Raw genomic sequence first — 20,000 nt, 5'->3', positions numbered from 1 at the left:
ATATCCATTTTAACTAAATTTGCTGTCACATGAACAAATTCACGCAAGAACCAGCAATGCACTGATGAGTCTGTGACATTTCCCCAATTACCTATTCGATGTTTAAATACCAGATTATTAAAAGTTCCTTCAGAATCCGAATAAGGATATATATAACGTAAAGGCCAATGAATCTCCAACACAAAGGGCGACAAGTTACACAAACATCTAAAAACACAACTAGCCTTAAAGTCAAATCAACAAGAGGGGATTCATAATAACATAAAATCCCCGATCGACACTTCCCGCTTCACTAACTCCGTGATTTTTTTTCCGCCACTCGCTAGCGAAAAGCATGTCGATCGTATCAAAGGGCCTTCGATTTGCACGAGCAACAACAGATAGCAACAGCAATAGCTCCTGCAACATCTTGGGGAAAAATTGCTAAATATCATTGAACGATGACGAAAGAACTGGTGCACCTTGGCTCAGGGACAGGGCAGGACTACAGTAGTTGTTGACTTGGAAGTTGGATCTAGGAAACTGTTGACGGGAGAATGTCGTATAGTATAAAATCAAAGACGTGTCAGTACCGTGTTTATACTTCAGCAACTGCTGGTAAACTTTCATAAACTCAAATGAGATGCCTGTCATAAAACGTACTGGGTATCCATACTTATTGAGGGGGGGGGGGGGGGTTTATAACAGTTGGTGGGGCATCCAAGGGCACCCGCCTTCTCTCATCACTGGTCCCCATTGGAGGGCAGAATCGTGACTTAGAACACCACCACCTAACGTCCTTTCTCGACCCTCTCATATGTTGTTGTCAGTTTTGACGACACAGTTCCACTAACTTGTACGTGCATGTACCATAGGTTGCACGTTTAATGACATCAGCCGTTTATGTCAATTTAACAAACAGGTGTCTCTTTAAAATACACTGCAATCAACAAGCTCAAAAATGGAAAACAAACAAACTCGACGCCTTCATTCTTTCCCCCCAAAAGCCGCCTGCCCTCCTTGCCCACCCCCAATTCCCTTCGTCACCCGAATCCGGTAAAATAAATGAATCGCCCACAGAAATCTGAGGTAGAAAGAGGCAATGGGATCCCCACGTAACCGGTATCCCAAGCCGGGTGTTGAGAACGGTTATTGAAAGAGAAACCCGGGAGGGGCCGTTACAAACCCTCTTTGCCAGCGACCAAAGAGGAGGGGTTGGGTTCCCACAACCGACCAACTTTGTTATTCCCAAGATCTTTGGTTATTCCAATCTCAATATCCGAGTCTGCTTCACAAAGGGAGTCTCGGGAACGAATATACATACCTGGGTATTACTTGCTGTGTTCACAGATTGCGGGGTAACAACGCAAATGTGACTGGGTTATAACGCCATACTTGTAACGTTCTTTACACACAATTATGGTAATGTTTATGATAACGTCCACACAAAAAACTTATTTCTGTCTACGCTCTGTTTGTTGTCCTTCCTTTTCCATCTAACCGCAGCGTCCCCGGAAAAATAAAAGTGCAGTTCTTAAGACTAAACAACTCTTCAAACCCCAACCCCCAACGGACTTTAAATTATTCAGTCTTTGTAAAGGTTTCCCTTACAGTAAGAAGCAAAACGCTACTCTTGATTTGCTGCTATAACAGTGTTTACAGTTGGATTCGCCTTATTTTGAAATTTACTTATTTTGTTACCGCGTTCAGCAACAAACATGCAAATAGGACATGTGAATGAATGCATCTGCAATTCATTTATATAGTTAAAATATCTCTATCATTAATCGAAATGAAACGTTGCCACTGACCACACGTTTTATATACATTTTTAAGTTAGATTTAACGTTTCTCTAATTCAGATGATTTAAAAGTTTATTTCCGATGCCGATATCATAAAATGACAGCTTGCAGAACGGAAGCCCTTAAGTAGTTTAGTCGAGTCAAGAGAAATTACCAGATATTTTATATTTCCATTCATGGGCCAAGATTTACCCAAAATCCTAAAACAACCTTTGAAAACGTGGAAATGCTCGAATGCAAATTAATGCATAAACAAATTAATGCATATGAAGGTAATGCCGAAAGCTGCGTGTGGCTAATAATTTCCTCACGTGACGAATAAGGAATGCATGGAAAGCACGATTAAAATAATGACGTCACGTGACTGATTTTGTTATACCCTATGAGCTGTTCTGCTTTATGTAAGACAAAGAAAAATTCCCACATAATGTGCAATACCGATAGCAGTAGTATTACGGCAATAACAAAAATAACATCCTTGTTAACACTTGATGACTAACTGACCAAACGAGGTCATATTCAACTCGAAAGGTGACATCACTAACTCTTTATGTGCATGTGGCGCAAACCCTCAGACTTATAAGACAAATATAAGACAAATAGGTCACGGCAAAGAATACCTAAGGGCTTTGACCGTCCACAAGTCGAAGCTCTCAAACATCTTTTCAACTCAGAGAGAGAGAGAGAGAGAGAGAGAGAGAGAGAGAGAGAAACATGCAAGAACAAAATGAGGAAAGGAAAACCAGTCTTCCTGAAGCACGTGGGACCTCATCCCAGATTGCGGGACTAGCATTCACTGAGCACGTGATCGCTCACCGGCAACACCTTTAGGTAAACACACTGGGAGGACACGCTGGCCTTACATAGGCAATAAAACCTCTTAGGCAACGAAACATTATTTAATCTTAGTTTTCCTTTCGCTTTTCCTGGATGAGTATTTAATTAAGCAACATGAGTCTTGCTTAGATTATTTCTTGGCGTGTTTTGCCTGGAAAAAAATCTGGAGTAGGCTTACCTGTAGGGGAATTTTCTCAACTTAATTAAGCATTAACCGTATTTTCCTTTTACATATTGAGTATTTAATTAAACAACTCGAGCCTCTAAAGATTGTTTCTTGGCGAGTTTTAGGTTTTGAAAAAAATAGCGGTATCGGGAATTCTCTAAATTTTTCACAATCTCAGCGGCTTGAACTTGGAGGTGGAAAATCCAAAGGCTGTCTTGGTGTAACTTGGGTATTTAATTTTATCGTGGAATCTTTTTTGAAATATTGCATAGGCCCATTTCATATATTGACCCTCGATAACCCTACTTTATCACCCAAACTTCAAAATCCATATTGCGCGAGTTTTCCCATCGTACCAAGTACAAAATAAAGGCAAAATTGACAAGTCTTTTGATAATCGGTATATATAATTATAGCCTTAATTTGAGACCAGATCCTTGCTATAACTGATTAAGTTTGGAGAACATATGATTAAATGAGATTAATAGTACCTATATTCGCCAAAAAGAAATAATGGCCAATTTCACCAACTTTAGCCAAGTAGCCTAATCTTCATTCGAAAGTTTTTATTCAATAGAATTACCAATTTACAGCTTGCAAACAGATGCAAACTGACTAACATACTGAACATCAGTGAATTCCTAATTCATAGTTTTCTTACGAAGGAAACGGTTAAAAATAACCCAATGCAAACAAAAGCACACGATTTACAATAGGCCTAAAGACCAACAATAGACCTAAAGACCAAACACTTAAAGCGGCGTGTCCCAGCGTGTTGGAATCACCAAACGATAAACAAGAAGCTTACAGAGAAAGGAGGCAACTTGATTTGCCTGAAACCAAGTCAGATAACTTACCGCCATGGTGGATTTAATGAAGCACAGCTTCCTCAATAAGATTCAGGTCAAAAAGCTTTTTCCTTCCTCTCTTGTTGGTCTTCGCGGGTCACCTGTTGCTGCTTCTTCCCCCGACAGGCTTTTCAAAGGCGTTACACAAGTATGTTAGCTGTGGGTGAAAATACTCTCCCTTTTTACTGTATCACCAGCTTCTTTCCAATTTGTTATTTATCTAAAAACCTCGAATACGAGGCACAAACATCGATCACTCAATCGGAAAAAATAAAACGATCCCCTTCAAGTCCGTTTTAGATACCGGATTTTCAAAGTATCGACGGATATTCTTGAATTGTGCGTCATCAAACAAAGCCTTCTGTATGGCCCGTTTGTTATCAGTTTAAAAACAATCACAGTTTATAGGCCTAGAGCGCGTCACAGTAGTTTCGATAAAACCTGCAGAGTCGAATGTATAGCTTATTAAGTGAACAGCACTTTGGAAGTCTGGTAATCTTACACCTCACTGTAGAGCAGCTGCGAAGTGACTGAAGCCACAGAATCTGGGCTTAACAGCACAAGGAGCGAATAGGGCTAACACACACACAAACACAGGAAAGGGAGGGGAAGGGGGAGTGGGTGAGGGCTGGGAGAAGGGATTTGGGTGTCTTTGGTACCAAGGGAGCATGAGGTACCCCCATCACCAACCCCAGTCCCCGGGCCATGCAACTGTGGTAGCGTCGGATGCGAAGTGAATACGCGTTACTATTTTGGGGGAGTATAGCGTGCTATCCGGGCGATGGCTGGCGAACGATGTCCATGTTGTTGTGTACGTGGATATTTAGCGATCGCGAGGTTTAAGTTAATAACGCCTTGGAATTTATGCAATAATGATTCTGATATTGGCGTTGTTGTGAAAGGCTTACGGGGAAAATAGTGGAATTGTTTTTCTCTTCCTGCCTTAAGGTCACAGTTGTTGGAATTAAATGTCGAATATACTTCATAGTGTTTCGTAATGATGAGTAAGCGTCGGGTATTTTGTGCTTTGGTCGTCTCTCTCTCTCTCATATACTGTATATATATATATATATATATATATATATATATATATATATATATATATGTGTGTGGTGTGTGTGTGTGTGTGTGTGTGTGTGTGTGTATACATATATAATTTAATATAAAACAAATATTTTAATCAAGTAACTTTGTTTTGTGAACGAGTGTTTTATTTTTACACCGATGTCACCATCACATTTCCGAAACATGAACGGTCCACGTCCTTGTACATACATACATACTTACATGCTTACCTACATACCCTAAGCTCCTCCCAGTATTATAGACCGATCTGCACGTCGATCATTATAATCAGAAGATGGCGACACATCGCGTGAAATGTAATTGATTATATTCTTTTTAGGTGACTCATTCCATGCACGATACACCAGTACCTGTCGTTATAGCCAGGACCCACTCTAAGTGGGTCCTGGTTATAGCAAGCTTTTCTAGCGGTGAATATGGATAGAGGCGTTACTACATAGTAACATCCGGTAGCTCGCCTCAGGACATACAAATAACATAGGACTATATTGGTATGAGTGTTTATTTTTCCAGATAGAGAAATGGAGATTCTGTACGTGCATTCGTAATCACGCATCATCCTTCATGGTTACGGCAAGCTTTTTTATTTTTTTTTTTTATTCGGGTTCGTGCTAGGAGAGTGCTCTTTTAAATCCGGCTGCTAATCTAGGATGCTCAGTCTTCATCATATTCTACTTTTGTGTAAAGTATTTGTACTTTAGGATAGACGAAAGCTCTTCGGTCAGCGGAGAGAGAGAGAGAGAGAGAGAGAGAGAGAGAGAGAGAGAGAAGAGAGAGGGTTGAGGAGTCAGTAGATATGGATTACATGATGCATCGGTTTAGCAAACCGGTACCACAGCTTCAAAGGTCAAGATCATCGACGGAGTGAGACGGATAAATAAAGGGATAAAACATACCGGGAAGCAGTAAGGTAAAAGACTCATACACTCACATACTGTTGAGATAACGAGACATTTATTTACGCTTGTTTTTGTTAAACTGAATAATTAATGAGTTATATAGTCGTTCAACCATCAATTAGCAAAAAGTAGTTTAATCTGAAGCACATTGTAGTTAACAGAATTGTGTAAGGTTACAAAAAAATTGATGTTTACTTTTTTTTTTCTTTTCCGAAGTAATTAAATAATGTCTGTTAGGTTAAGGCTCATCGTTTCTGGGAATTACAGAACCTATTCGTAGGTTTCAGAGCTATCTATCACCGTCAACACAAAGGAGTTTAGAATATTTAGGAAGGTTTCTTGACATTGTTGGGTAATGAATGACAATTCTGTACTTCCCGAATAACTAACAGGTAAAAGTGTGATGATAAACGAGACTTCTCTTTGGCAGGGAAAGTCTACAGGTTCACACCAGGTCTTCTATCTTTTTGAACACCCCGCCTCACTGTAGGTCTAGGCAAGGTCTATAAATTATAGTAAACCAAGACCTACAGAAGAGAGCTTTTTAAGGGACTCTAGATCTAGAATCTAGACCTTGGGTCTAGGCGCTGTGCTGGCACCATATCTTGTTATTCTAAACCAACAAAAGTAAGATAGTAGACCTCACGTGTCTACAAGCTTAGTTACCAATGTGACTATTGTGGAACAGAAACTCATGACCACTGCTTTGTCGTTTAGTGGAAATCGTTGTTGTCTACGACTGACGACGAGCGAACACCGTATATCGAGGTCGAAGCCCTTCTGGTACCGATTATGTCTACTCTGTAGTCTGTAATAGTAGAGTGGATGCTTGTATGCCGATCGGACGATGGATGACGTCAAGGTCTATAGATAGACATTGGCCTCTAGTTTCTTTAATTGTGCCTGATGGTGCATAGATATTTAAGATAAAAATAACATAATTACAATAAGATATTCTAATTCCAATTATTCTTCCCTCATTATCCATTTCTTTAGTTAATAATTTCATATTACTTTTCCTGTTAATGCATGTAAGTGTTCCACCTTTGATATTAACTGCTGTGTTTAATACAATTTCAGAGTATCTATCCAAATACTGTAACGAGGAAATATCTTGGATCAATAAAACATCAATCTTATAATACATCATTAGATTAACTACCATCATTTGTTTGTTCATGTCGTTTAAATCATTACTATTTAATGTAGCGACACAGAGGGCCATTATTACAAATATTTATTTAAAAATGAGCTTATCAGTTTTCCTTTTTCTGAACTCAATCAGTTTTTTACCAATTTTCAACTCTTTCCGGTTTTCATGCTGCTCTATTTCTTTGGTAAAGGTCATTTCACCAAACACTTTATTCTGTGAACTAACGAATCCTTAAAGGATTTGAATGTTGCTTTTCATGAGACTAATTTATTTATTCTATTACTTTTATTTTTCAAGTCAGAAGCGTCTTATCGTTTACACAAGCTGCTAAGGCCTACCCATTACCTCTCTCTCTCTGTCGATACTATAGTAGATTCACATCAACCGTGCATCTAATGTCTGGGCCAGTCCCTTTAGACTCCCCTGATTGGATATTGATAAGCCAGTTACAGGGCTGGAAACTGTCTTTCTCGAGAGTTCACATAGGGAGGATGTATGTTCCACCTCTCCTGATGTATGTCTTTCAAAAGTATCCCTCAGGAGAGGTGGAACATACATCCTACCTATGTGAACTTTCGAGAGATACAGAGTTTCCAGCCCCGTGACTGGCTTATCAGCAGCCAATCAGGGGCGTCTAAAGGGACTGGGCTAGACATCAGATGCACGGTTGATGTGAATCTACTATAGTAGGTTTTCTGCTTGGCATCCATAAAAATGCTATTCTCAGGCTGATATGTAAAGCGCATTTGATCATTCAAGATTTACTTTCGTGTAATGATACGAATATTTCCGTCCTCTTTAGTGTGGCAGAGTGGAAATGAGATAGAATGCTTGGTATGGACATCTAAATTGTAGTTTCTCATCACAGTTTTACCTGTACCCTTTATGTGAAATACAGAATTGTCTTTCATTACCTAACATTGTCAAGAAACCTTCGTGAAATTTTGATACATCTCAGTACATATCCTTCGTATTGACAAGGACAACTATGAAATCTACGAATATTGGTATTGTAATTCAGGAAACAATTAGCCTTAATTTTACATAGATTGTATTGCACTTCCGTTAAAAAAAAAAAGTACGAGAAAAATATTTTATTGTACTTCCGTAAAAAAAAGTACGAGAAATTTTTTTATTGTACTTCAGTAAAAAAAAAAAATAGGGGAAAAATTTGCACCATTTTTTTTTACCAGGGTGTATAAAGCATTATATACTGCTTCGGAAACAACGACAAAATACTTTAGATTAAAGTGCTTTTTACCAACTGATGGTTGGATAAACATGATGTAAAGACGAATTGATTAATGGTGCAAAGAAATCTTCTATAATAGAACTTTGATCCGTACGAAACTGCGTTCTTCTACAATAGAACTTTGATCTACTGCGTTTCATATGCTAGGTGAATCATCGTATCGTACTAGTGCGGGTTAAACATATGTGCTAGACGAGGGAGAGGCTAATGCGTGCGCAGGCTACGCTAAGGCTAGGTAGGTTCAATGAGTCGACCGATTCTTCTAACTTCGTTGATTAATTAGTCCATCTTGATAGGTTAAGGTTAAAAGTAGAATACAATTTCATAGCGGCTGGACCAGAGTTTCAGAAGTCACATTTTTAGGTAAAGATAGAGGAAGAGGGCTGTAGAAAAAAAACATAGTAATTAGTAGGTTATATTAGCATAACGTACTTTCAGGAATATTTATTACAAAATAATTTTAGTACAATATTGGTCTCTCGATCAGAAATCAACACACATATACATTGTTGCGGATAACCACAATAAGATGGCCTAAAAATAATTGTACCGTATTTGAATGAACAAAAGCAATACCTACACATTGAGGTAGCTAGGGGTCACTTTTATAACACTAAAATATTGTCGTATTCCAACAAAGTAAACAATTCTGCTTTCGCTAAAACACTGCTGATATGTCTACATGTATAATTTACTCACCCAAAGCTCCAGTAACACAAGATGTAATTACAAAAGACTGATTACAGTGGTTTACATTTTTACTGTCCATCAGTCATGTTTGTCTACTTTCTGCTTAATCTGTTCCACTTTCCCCCCACGCTATAAAATTAGCTGGGAGATGCTTTCTTAGCAGTTACATTACGACACAACATAAAATTAAATTAATGCCCTTTGCGAAAAACAAAAACAACACAGATTTATATGATACACTTGTCTATCTAGTAACTGTAACATATAATATAGAAACACAACTCATGAGCAAGCTTTCAAGTTAGAGCACAACAAAATCATAAGGTTTTAATGTAAACCATTACTCATGGATCGTTTACAGCTTTTCAATCCACAATTCTTGTACACAAATAACGAAACAAAGGAAACAATTTATTATTATATATATCATTATAAAATATACAAGTACTGTTTGAAATGTTTTATAATCACGCTGCACAAGGTCTGTAGATTTCTTTCCGGAAAGATCACTATGAACAGGTGCACATTGCCATTTAGATCATGCGAGTGATTCATCCCAAGAGGTATTAGACAGACATGTTCTAATGTCCATGTACTAAAAGGATGACGGGCTATTGTTATTGCTTGGCTTATCTGAGTCAGTTTATTTATTTATTATTTTATTTATTTATTTATTTATTTGCTGGAGTAACGGGGGGACGCAGTGCACTTCAGTTTTTGTGCTATGACTATTGATTTTTCACTATGCCGTCTAAGTGCCGACCAAGAAGCAGAGCCACTTCAGCAGGAGCAGGTTGGTATGTCTTCAGGACTCGCTCAACAGAATCGAGCCAGACCTCAGGCTCATCTTCGTTCCATTTTTCGCTTACTCAGGGAGTAAGCCTGCAAACTACTTTGTTGTTGTTGTTCTTCTTCTTGTTGGAGGATAGGAAAGGTCTATGAAAGGGCCTGAAAAGGTCTGAGAAAGGTGTTTCGCTTTGAGTTAGAGATACAGGAATTTTAGGATAGGATTTGTATGATTTATTTATTAGAATGGAAATGTTAGAAATTAATATTGTGCATGTTCAACAGTACAGAAAAATGATTTAGGATAAAATGTTGTGCAATTATTTTAATTTTATTTGGTAAAACAAGGTTCTATTTGACCATAGATTTTAGCATGTTTTTAATTTACGTTAAAAGTTAGGAATATGATGTTTACAACTTAACTAGGTACATGTGAGTAAGGGAAGAGAGAGAGAGAGAAAGAGAGAGAGAGAGAGAGAGAGAGAGAGAGAGAGAGATCCAGCGGTGCGGGGATACGACTGGATATGATGCCACTTGGTTCCTCACAAGTACCTAGTTAAGTTTTGACTACTTAGGATTCGGGGAGGGGAAATTCCCAAGATAAACGGCCAAAGAAAATATGGCACTATTTCCTTTAAATAACACTTCCTAGCTCACCTAATATGAAAGGCATGCGAGCTATCATACAGTAGCTATCAAAAGTAAAGGTGTTTGGTTAGTTACTCTCTCTTCTCTTGTAGCTAATTCGGCACGCATGTGGCCTAAGATTTTCCTATCTCTAACTCCTATTGCAGTCATCAACTTTGTTTACCCCGAACGTAAAGTACCTAAAACACAGAATAACACTTTACCTGCCGTAGGAAATGGTTTCTCTTCAGATGCGTGTACAGGGAAACTGTTCTCGTTTTTTCAGACTCGTTTCTACTCTTGCAACCAGCCTTCTATTGCTTATTGCTGATAGTCACTTGCAAAGGATTTTGCAACAAGATCTGGCTTAATTAATTTTGCCACAAATACGATTGTACCTGGGAGGAAGCAATTGTGGGGATAACCTGAATTAATCTGACAATGGGCTGGACAAGGCAGTGCAATCATATGAAAAGGATTATAGCTGAGGGCCTGTTTTTGAGTAGGTAATAGTTATGTAAACTCTAGGGTTAGCTTAATTGGTTATATTTAACTCAAAAATCATATTAGAAAGAAGCGATAACACCCTATGTTTAAAGGGAACGTAAGGATCCCACAACACTGGTAATAATCAGCAATGAATTAGATCTTGAAATAGATGAACAGGTGATCGAAGATTTCCGAACACGTGGAACGTAGGAGGCACAAAGGGAGAGGATTTCCCGAGTACAGCCGCTCAATTGGGAGCCTGTAACTAGAGCGATTGAGACTTGAGCGAGTTGGGTCAGACATATGGTTGATGATTGAAGGAAAGAAATTACGATACTGATTGTGGGATCAAAGGCATTTACGTTACTTCACACTGGTACACTCTTTGGCTGACAGTGTACCACACAATACAATGATAACACCACACAAATATAACACAGTGCAATTATAACACAAAACAGGAATCGCTCAGGAAGATGAAAAGAAAATTAAGTCAGAGACGGAGATGGACTGACTGCTATGACCTTGCAACTTGCACATTCCTTCTATCAGAGATGGAGTTCGTTGTCTTGGCGCCTGTAGGGTGGGATATGAACACAACAAAGAATAACGTGAGCTCAGCAGCAGCTCGTCTTCAAAGAGGGTAGTTCAGGAAGGAGTGTGATCGAGTCTACAGGTCGTCTAAAAGTTGTCTAAAGTATAAGGAGAAAGTTTGCCAGCAACCTGGTTGGTGGCGTTGCCTGTCCCTTGGTGCCCTTTCCTGCCACGAGGCCTCCGAGGCCACGCAGCCCGGGCTTTAAATATGGCGGCGGGTTATCTTTCCTTGGCAGGGTGGCATGCCTCCCCCTGGGAAAGCTTTCTCTCAACACTGGCAAAGTTGCGAACGGTTAAATATTCGCCAAAAATCAGGTAATTGTCCGATTTGGGTCCGGTTTGTGGCATCTTGCAGGGTATGGAGAGGCGCATTTAGGGAAACCACTGAGAATGCTACTCAGGCCCCCAGGAGGGTCCTACTGCCGAAAATCTTTCTTGACTGATTGATCTGCAAGTGCAAGGCCACGGAAGTCGAATGGACCAGAGGTGATTAAGAATTAATTCCTTAAATGAAGTGGCGTGTGAGATAGGGGGTGAAGGCGCCTGTATTTTGTCTTGTGTTACTATGAATCGATGATGGCATAAAATAAGGCATCCCTATTACACAGTCAATTTCCCTTTCGACACTAAATGACCTCATAGGTCCCAGTGCTTGGCCTTTGGCCTAAGTTCTGAGTTCTTTCCTTGGCAAAATATTCAGATATTATGCTGAAGATGGTATCCACATTTCCATCACGTCTAAATGTTAAAACTCCACTGGTTTGATGTCAAAAATAAAAAAGAGAGAGAGATAGAGATTTACTGGGAAACTCACATCAAGGGAATGATGAGCATTGATGTTGAATTGCAAAAAAGTCGCAGTCTTCCAGAGTGTGACTGATACCCCCTTACTGATAATGCTTTGCCTCGTTTCAAAGAATTCTTATGATAAGTTTTATGGAAATTGTCATCGAACAGAAAAGGAAAAAGTCATTAATTTCACTTCCCGTAAGGAAGAATCAAGAAATAACTCAAATCTGCTTTAGAAAATGATAAGGCATCTGCCCATGTCTTAATAAAATTCCCTTTACTCTGGTGAAGCGTTCTTCTTTGTGAGGAATATTGCATTTTAAATATCGTTAATCTATTTTTATAGGACATAGCTTTTAATGTATTGGGAACTTACTGAAAATGCAACTTTTGGTTAAACTCAGCCATTGCATTCACCTGAGATTTTGTAATTATTGAAAAATTGGTTATTGTAAGATTCAGCTTCTTTTCCTTTTACATAATATATTTCGCCAGTACAGTGTGACTTCTCAAATACTGTAGCGACCATTTTTTTCATTATTAATTTTTTTTTTAGTGTGAACCATTTCAAGAACATCAAATACGTATACAGTCATTGTCACCATAGATATTTAGTACCTGGCACCTCCCAGGCAAGTTAATTGCCTTTTGTGAATTCCGTTGATCACTTTGATGACGTCTAACGATTCCATTGATGAACTCATTTCCAGGGAGCAATTCCCGAGATGTATACTAGTATTGAACCAGCCCCGGGTTTTTTTTTTTTTTTTTTTTTGCCATGCCCCTAGGTTAGGCTGGGGTAGGTTGGGTTATGTTAGTTCTAGGAGAAAACCACCAGATATTTTGAGTGTGGGAAACTGTATGAGATTATTTTCAAGAAGATTCTATGGTTAGTTTTCAAGATATGGCGTCCTGCTCTTTCAGGGAAAGTCTGGTGCTCGGTTATAGTTCGGGAATGTGCTTCCCAAGACAAGGAATGGCAGGGTCATTGGCCAACTACTCTTAAGTTTTATGCCTTAACTCTTAAGTGATTACATTAGTAGCACAGTAAACTTAACTTCTAGTTTTTGGTTGTTCGCTAAATGCTTAGCAAGACTCAGAGAATTCACTTCTTACTTCAGACATTTCAGACTGGTTGTTCAAACCGGGTTGCAGAAAACAGGAAGCCAGTTCTTGTTGTGTGTTAAAGGAACTTGGTATGGGGAAATTGAGACGGATGATACCTTTTATAAGAGTGTCATCATAAATAGCATTTTCGGGAGATCCCGATTGGCAATGGTCAGAAAAGAATTAAAATTGACAGATAAGCTCTCCCATGTAGGTCTATTACTACGGCAAAGACGAGGAAAACCTTATGTTGTCGACTGAGGAAGGGGTATATACTAAATACAGAGACTAATGTGTGGTGATTTTCAGCCTGTCAGTGATTATGTAGTCTAAGTAATAACGAGAGGTCATTGGCATTAACAATTTAAAGCAGTTTCACTGTTAATGCTGTTGTTTACTTGGTCAATTTTCATTTGAATACACAGGTAAGGACAAGTGTTTTTGAGCCGACAGGACTTGTGATTCAAATATAGATTCACCTTGTATTTGAGGAGGAAGTGAAATGTTGATCGTGCTCTAATATTCTTTAAAGTTGCTTAGAATTCGATTTTTCTACTTCAGCTTCAAAAACTGAAAAATACTATCCTTGTATTCTGTCATGGAATATACATAAGTATTTTGAGAATTGAACTTTAAAGGACTATTTTAGTAAGACTGATCAGTTACAAGCAACTTTCGTGAAGCTTAAATCTGATTATTTTTTCACATCAGTGGATTACATGTCAAGTATCTACTTCATCAGTGTCACCAACTTCCAAGAGAATTCATCTGTTTTCATGCAGGTCTGTTTCTGCATTGCAAGGAAATAATATTTAATAAAAAATATCTTTATTAGAATAAAATATATTTTTGTGAATATTCGTAGTAAAGGCAAACATTTGTTCGTCGATTTAATCATGGCGAGTGATGACAGATATTTGTTCAATTGGCTAACTTTTCGTAAAAAGTTTAAACACGTTCAATTTTAGGTCCTTGTAAAATTCATGATCGCAGATTGAAAGCTCACGCTGAAAGCATTGTATTGCACTGCAGGATTCGGGATAATATGCAACAGAGACCCTAGTCGTCACTCTCACATTGACGCACATGTGCCCTGTCGTAGTACCATCGATTTCGAATCATTATTTTAGAAGTAATTCCGTATAGGGCTTTCACCCTTGCACTTCTGCTCTTCAAAGATATTTTAAAACTATGTATAATTAGAGCATGATAGATGTTTTCCTTGAATAGTTTGATAAAATAAAAAGTTAAAGTACGGCGAGTCTGAAATGAAATTGAATATGCAAACACGAAATGTCACTTAAATATCACAGAGGCACAGTGTTTTCTCTGCACGAAAAAGACTCCGTTGTAACTGATTTGTTTTTCTTTTTTGCCTAACTTTTTTCTGTTGTTCTTCTTTAGTTTTAATCTATTGTTATCTGTAAGCTTGGAATAAAATTTATTTATATGTCTGAAAGAGGCTTCATTTAGGAATGTCTCATAGTACGAACGGAAAAATTCTTTTATTGGTCTTGGCCTAAATGTAGTTTGGATGTAGCTTCATTTATGTCTTGTGGACGAGAAGCTGTGCCTTCAACGTGGTGTGGCCGTTCGCATTTATTAATTGTGGTAACTTCTCTCTACACGAACTGAAATATTTAGTTTCCCACCATAAATATGAAATAAAAGACTAAAGACTGCAGTTGTGAAATAAACAAACATATTTAACAATAAACACTACAAGATTAACTTAGGAAATTTATAACTCTTAACATAAGAGGCGGCATTTTTACTTTTTAAATGAAGTTACTATTAATTAATACAATTAATTTAAACGAAAAACTAAAGCTTACTGTTGCAAAATAAAAAAATAAAAGAAAACAAGTAAAAAATGCGCCAAAGCAATAGAGTTTTCTGTACAGCAGCATACAATGCTGTATGAAACTATCGATGTGCTGCAGTATGAAACTCTCGGCCACAACCAGGCAGCCGGGCGCTCAGTTGCTCTCCAGAATCCAGACGCGGTCAAGTAAAGATGCGCCGGTAGCTGTCATCGTGGTGACAGACGCACAATCAATGGCTAACTTTAACTTTAACTAAAATAAAACCGACTGAAACTAGAGGGCTGCAATTTGGTATCTTGGTAATTGAAGGGTGAATGATCAACATATGAATTTGCAGCCCTCTAGCCTCAGTAGGTTTTAAGGTCCGAGGGTGGACAAAAAGAATGCTGACAGACAAACAAAGCCATCTCAAAAGTTTTCTTTTACAGAAAACTAAAAACAACATAGTCAAGTTATGAAACATTTATGGACACTGAAAATGAAAAGAAGTTCCGTAAGTATCCCGTGAGACCCAACGGCGGGTTTTACCACGAAATGTCATGTGGGAAGGGAAGCCTTTGCTATTTTTAACCGAGTATTTGAGAGTGGGTTTTCTCTATGGAAAACCCTCCCCCTAATTGAGGGAAAGTGTGGCTTGACGTGCGGAAGATCAAAGCAATGACGATGATCGTATGCAGGACGAATTTTTGTGCAAATTAAAGGCCCTGGAACAAATGATGTTGGTCGAGAGTTTTTTTATTATTTTTTTTAAGGACTTTAATAAAAGACCTTTTGACCTGACGATTTTAATATTGATGTCCAGGCCATCAAAAGAATGTTATTACGAAAACATTGTTATCGCCAGTTCTACTTTTTACAGTCATTATGACACTAATTGCTCTCTCTCTCTCTCTCTCTCTCTCTCTCTCTCTCTCTCTCTCTCTCTCTCTCTCCAGCAGAATGTGTGTGTAGATATATACATATATACTTATATATAAATGAAGTATTTACAAATATACGCGACTGTCTGAGTGTCTGTGCGTGCGTGTGTGTGTGTCTCTAAGCGAAGGTATTTATACACAAAATCATAAACACACTCAAGTATACAAGCTCGCTCATTCACCAACTCATACACCCACAATCAGATAGTATCCATATATATATATATATATATATATATATATATATATCATATATATATATATAGTATATATATATGTATGATATATACATACTATATATATATATATATATATATATAATACATATATTATATATGTATATATATATATATATATATATATATATATATATATATATATATATATATATATATATATATATATATGTGTGTGTGTGTGTGTGTGTGTGTGTGTGTGTGTGTGTGTGTGTATTTTACTAATCACATTCACTTCTCTTCGTATTGGCCACAAAGACCTTTTTAACTTACCCATTTCCTAATCATATTTGGTTACACTTTCCACTGAAAGCCTTGGAATAAAAAAAAATAGGAATAAACGACTAGATTCGTCCTCTTAGGTGGCATTGGAGCCTACTATATTTAGAAGGCCGAGGTTAGCGCTAACACACACACACACACACACGTACGTACACAAACACACTACGGACAAGGACAACGCGAGAAGTGAGAAGGTGCAATGCCGATTCAAATTTAGGAGATAATTTGAGCAGGTGAAATAAAACGATGGGTTCCGAGAATAAATATAGTGAGAAATATTCATGATAAAATGGAACTCGAAATTACTTAGGATGCAAAGCTGGACAGTTTATCTACAGGTAACGCAGACTTAATTAGAAGCGGTTAGCATCTTGAGGTATTTGAGCTATTTTTAAAGATTCAAGGCTAGGGATTCTATGTGAAGGTAACACAGACTCTTGTAGATGCAATGACCACTTTGAGCATTTATTCATTTTTCAAATTCATTTCTTTATTTATTTGTTTTTAAGGATTTAAGCCCAGACCTTAAATCTGAAGGTAACACAGAGTTCTGTTGATGCAACGAGCATTTCGAGTTACCTATTTATTTATTTATTCTTAAAGAAATGTAATACAGATTTGTGGTGATGCAATGATATTGTGATATCGTTTAAGATTCAAGGCTATAAATTCTATCTATCTTTAGCTTAACATCTAACTGGAATGGCTTCCATAATGAAATTCAATATCTCCATCACCTTTTTATTAATGACTGCTTTCCTTCTGAGCTTTTTTTTTTTTTTTTTTTTTTTTACAAACATCTTCATAAATTTTTGAACAATGTTTTCTACCCAAAATTTGAGATACCAACGGTACCTAAGCTATCGTTCTATGCAAGTGTCCCGCTGATCTATGATAAACGCTTTTACCAAGATTTACGGAAAACAGTAAGCAAATGTCTACCTGCCATTGAATTGAAATTAATACCTAGCAACCCCATGGCGATTAAGTCTTTATTCAAATATAAAGAGAGTCTTCACCCTTTGATGAACTCGGGAGTCATTTATTTATTCAACTGCCCCAGATGTGACTTGGGGAAGTACGTGAGCTCCACTCGTAGGCTGTTGAAGGCGAGATTAGACTCAAGGCCAATGATTAGACTCTCATCGTGGCCTAAGCCACAGAACAGGTATAAAATCAGCAAATCCAGAATTTTCATGTACAAAGGACCACGCAAAAAATTTAAACATAATATCAATTACAAAAATTTTAAAATAATAGGCAGAGCTCCGAATGACCATCAACTGTCAATACTTGAATCACTTTTCATGAAAGAGCCAGTCAGTTCCCCAGTTAAATACTCAGATCTCGTCAATACCGCTTTGGTACATACCTCTCGTGAGTTTCCGTTGGAACCAAAATGGACCCTGAAATTGAATGTCTCTCAGCTTTTGCCTGCAGCACGACTTGGTAAACCTTGATCCTTTTACGCTTTTTCCTTTGATACTTTTATGTCAATACTTTCACTTGTTTTTTAAGCGTAAATCTGTTTATAATTTTTATTCGCTAATGTATAACTTCGAAAATGGGACAGAAGGTCCTGAAACGTCAGCAGAATAAAATACAATAAAATGAAATAAGAGGAATTGTCTTTCACCACAAACTCGCTGCTACTCATCGGGTTTAAAGCAACTGCCTGCAACTTATATATGACTGGTAAAAATGTTCGGTCACGTCACAACAGAATCCCATTTAATAAAAGGATCCCATAAAAACGCTAAAATATAGAAAGCAAGTACTATATTTCAGAGCCTGCTGTCTCTCTCTTCACTCTCTTCAAGTAGGTAATGAAGGGAGAGACAGCAGTCTCTGAAATATAGTACTTACTTTCTATGTTTTGCCGTAATTACGGGCTCCTTATTATTTATATGTATAATATAACTACATATATATTAGGCAGCCACCGTTTATATATATATAATATTATATATATATATATACTATATATATTAATAACGTACCAGATATATTATGTATACTATACATAGAGTGAATATGCGATCATAATATAATAGCTATATATACTAATAATATAACTATATATATATATAACATATATATATATATAATCTATATATATAATGTAATGTATATATACATATCTACTAAACTATCTTATTCTAGATATATATCAATCTAGATATATAATATCAATCCTTCTATATATCGTAAACTCATCTCTTATATCTATCATCTATAATATATATCATTAAAAGATCAATTCATCTCAGGTAGATCTATATATATATATATCATATATTCAGATATATATACCTAATATTATATATCGGCTATATATTATATTATATAATATTAATATACTATAAGATCTTAGATTGAAATATACTGTACTCGACTTAGGAATTATTTTATTATTATTAGTATTGTATAAATACCACATAATAATAGGAGCCCGTTTAAAAAAAAACGGCAGAAAAACATAGAAAGTAAGTATTATATTTTCAGAGACTGCTGGTCTCTCTCTTCATTACCTACTTGAAGAGTGAAGATAGAGACAGCAGGCTCTGAAATATAGTACTTGCTTTCTATATTTTAGCGTTTTTATGGGATCCTTTTATTAAATGGGATTCTGTTGTGACCGAACATTTTCACCAGTCATATATATATATATATATATATATATATATATATATATATATATATATATATATATATATATATATATATATATATATACCCACGAAGGGGGCATAACACAAGGGATGATGCAATCCGACTAAATTCCTGGGTTGGTAGAACATAGAAGAAATGAAAATGAGCTGAGGTCTCTGGCAGAAAGGGGAATTTTAGAAGAACTTTGAGGATAACTAGAATCACATATACTTCTAATAACGCAAATCAAAACCAGGAGATGGGAATAATTAGGACAGGTAAATGGGATCCTGTCGGAGCATTAAATTAAGAAAAACGAAGATGAACAGGTGATAACTGGATGCCGGGGACTGCACTCCAAGGGCACTGTGAATCAAATTGCAGTGGGTTGATCGCGGCAATGAAAGCACCACCGAATTAAAGGATCCACAGCGAGAAAAATCCGCCTGCAATGGAGAATGCAGGCGATTAACTGACGAAATTAGCGCAGTTAAGGATTCAAGGATACACTGAAGGTGCCAACGGATCCTTGGGCATAACTGTTCAATTCACTTATGAACCCAAATAATAGCACAGTCAGGTCTGTATAAGATTTGCGTTGGAAACACAGAAACCAGAATAGCAAAAGAAAAGGGAACAACTACGCGACTGGGAAAGAGCAAATTCCTGGCTCTACACCATGTGCCGGAGAGATGGGTCATCGCAGATGCACCGATAATAGGTGGCTGGGGAGGGGCGGTAGCTGGTGTGAGATATGAAGGGAATTGGCGCTGGAAATATACTGGACTAGAAGTCAGCCATATGGTTTGGAAAATGGCTCTCAGGGTCTAGGAAGGGAATGAAAAGACCGCCAGAGGAAAGAACAACAAGATGTCGGCAGCAGAAGCAAATTCTCTATCACCGACTGTTAATGTCGACAGCGACATGAAATGATTTTACTTTAAAGTCTTTTGAAAATGATGTTCTTAATAGGTGAGTT

At 37.3% G+C, this 20,000-nt stretch overlaps 1 protein-coding gene across 1 annotated transcript in view; it reads right to left on the bottom strand.

The window, feature by feature from the left end:
* Positions 1 to 4,183, bottom strand: part of LOC135219288 (uncharacterized) — a 71,782-nt gene extending 67,599 nt beyond the window's left edge. The window contains exon 1 of the mRNA XM_064255921.1: positions 3,643 to 4,183. The gene's annotated coding sequence lies outside the window, so the exon portion shown is untranslated. The remainder of the gene's footprint in view (positions 1 to 3,642) is intronic.
* Positions 4,184 to 20,000: the final 15,817 nt, after the last annotated feature.

The sequence above is a fragment of the Macrobrachium nipponense genome, chromosome 1 (genome assembly GCF_015104395.2).
Source record: "Macrobrachium nipponense isolate FS-2020 chromosome 1, ASM1510439v2, whole genome shotgun sequence".
NCBI classification, from domain to species: domain Eukaryota; kingdom Metazoa; phylum Arthropoda; class Malacostraca; order Decapoda; family Palaemonidae; genus Macrobrachium; species Macrobrachium nipponense.
This window is presented reverse-complemented; position numbering and strand designations above follow the sequence as displayed.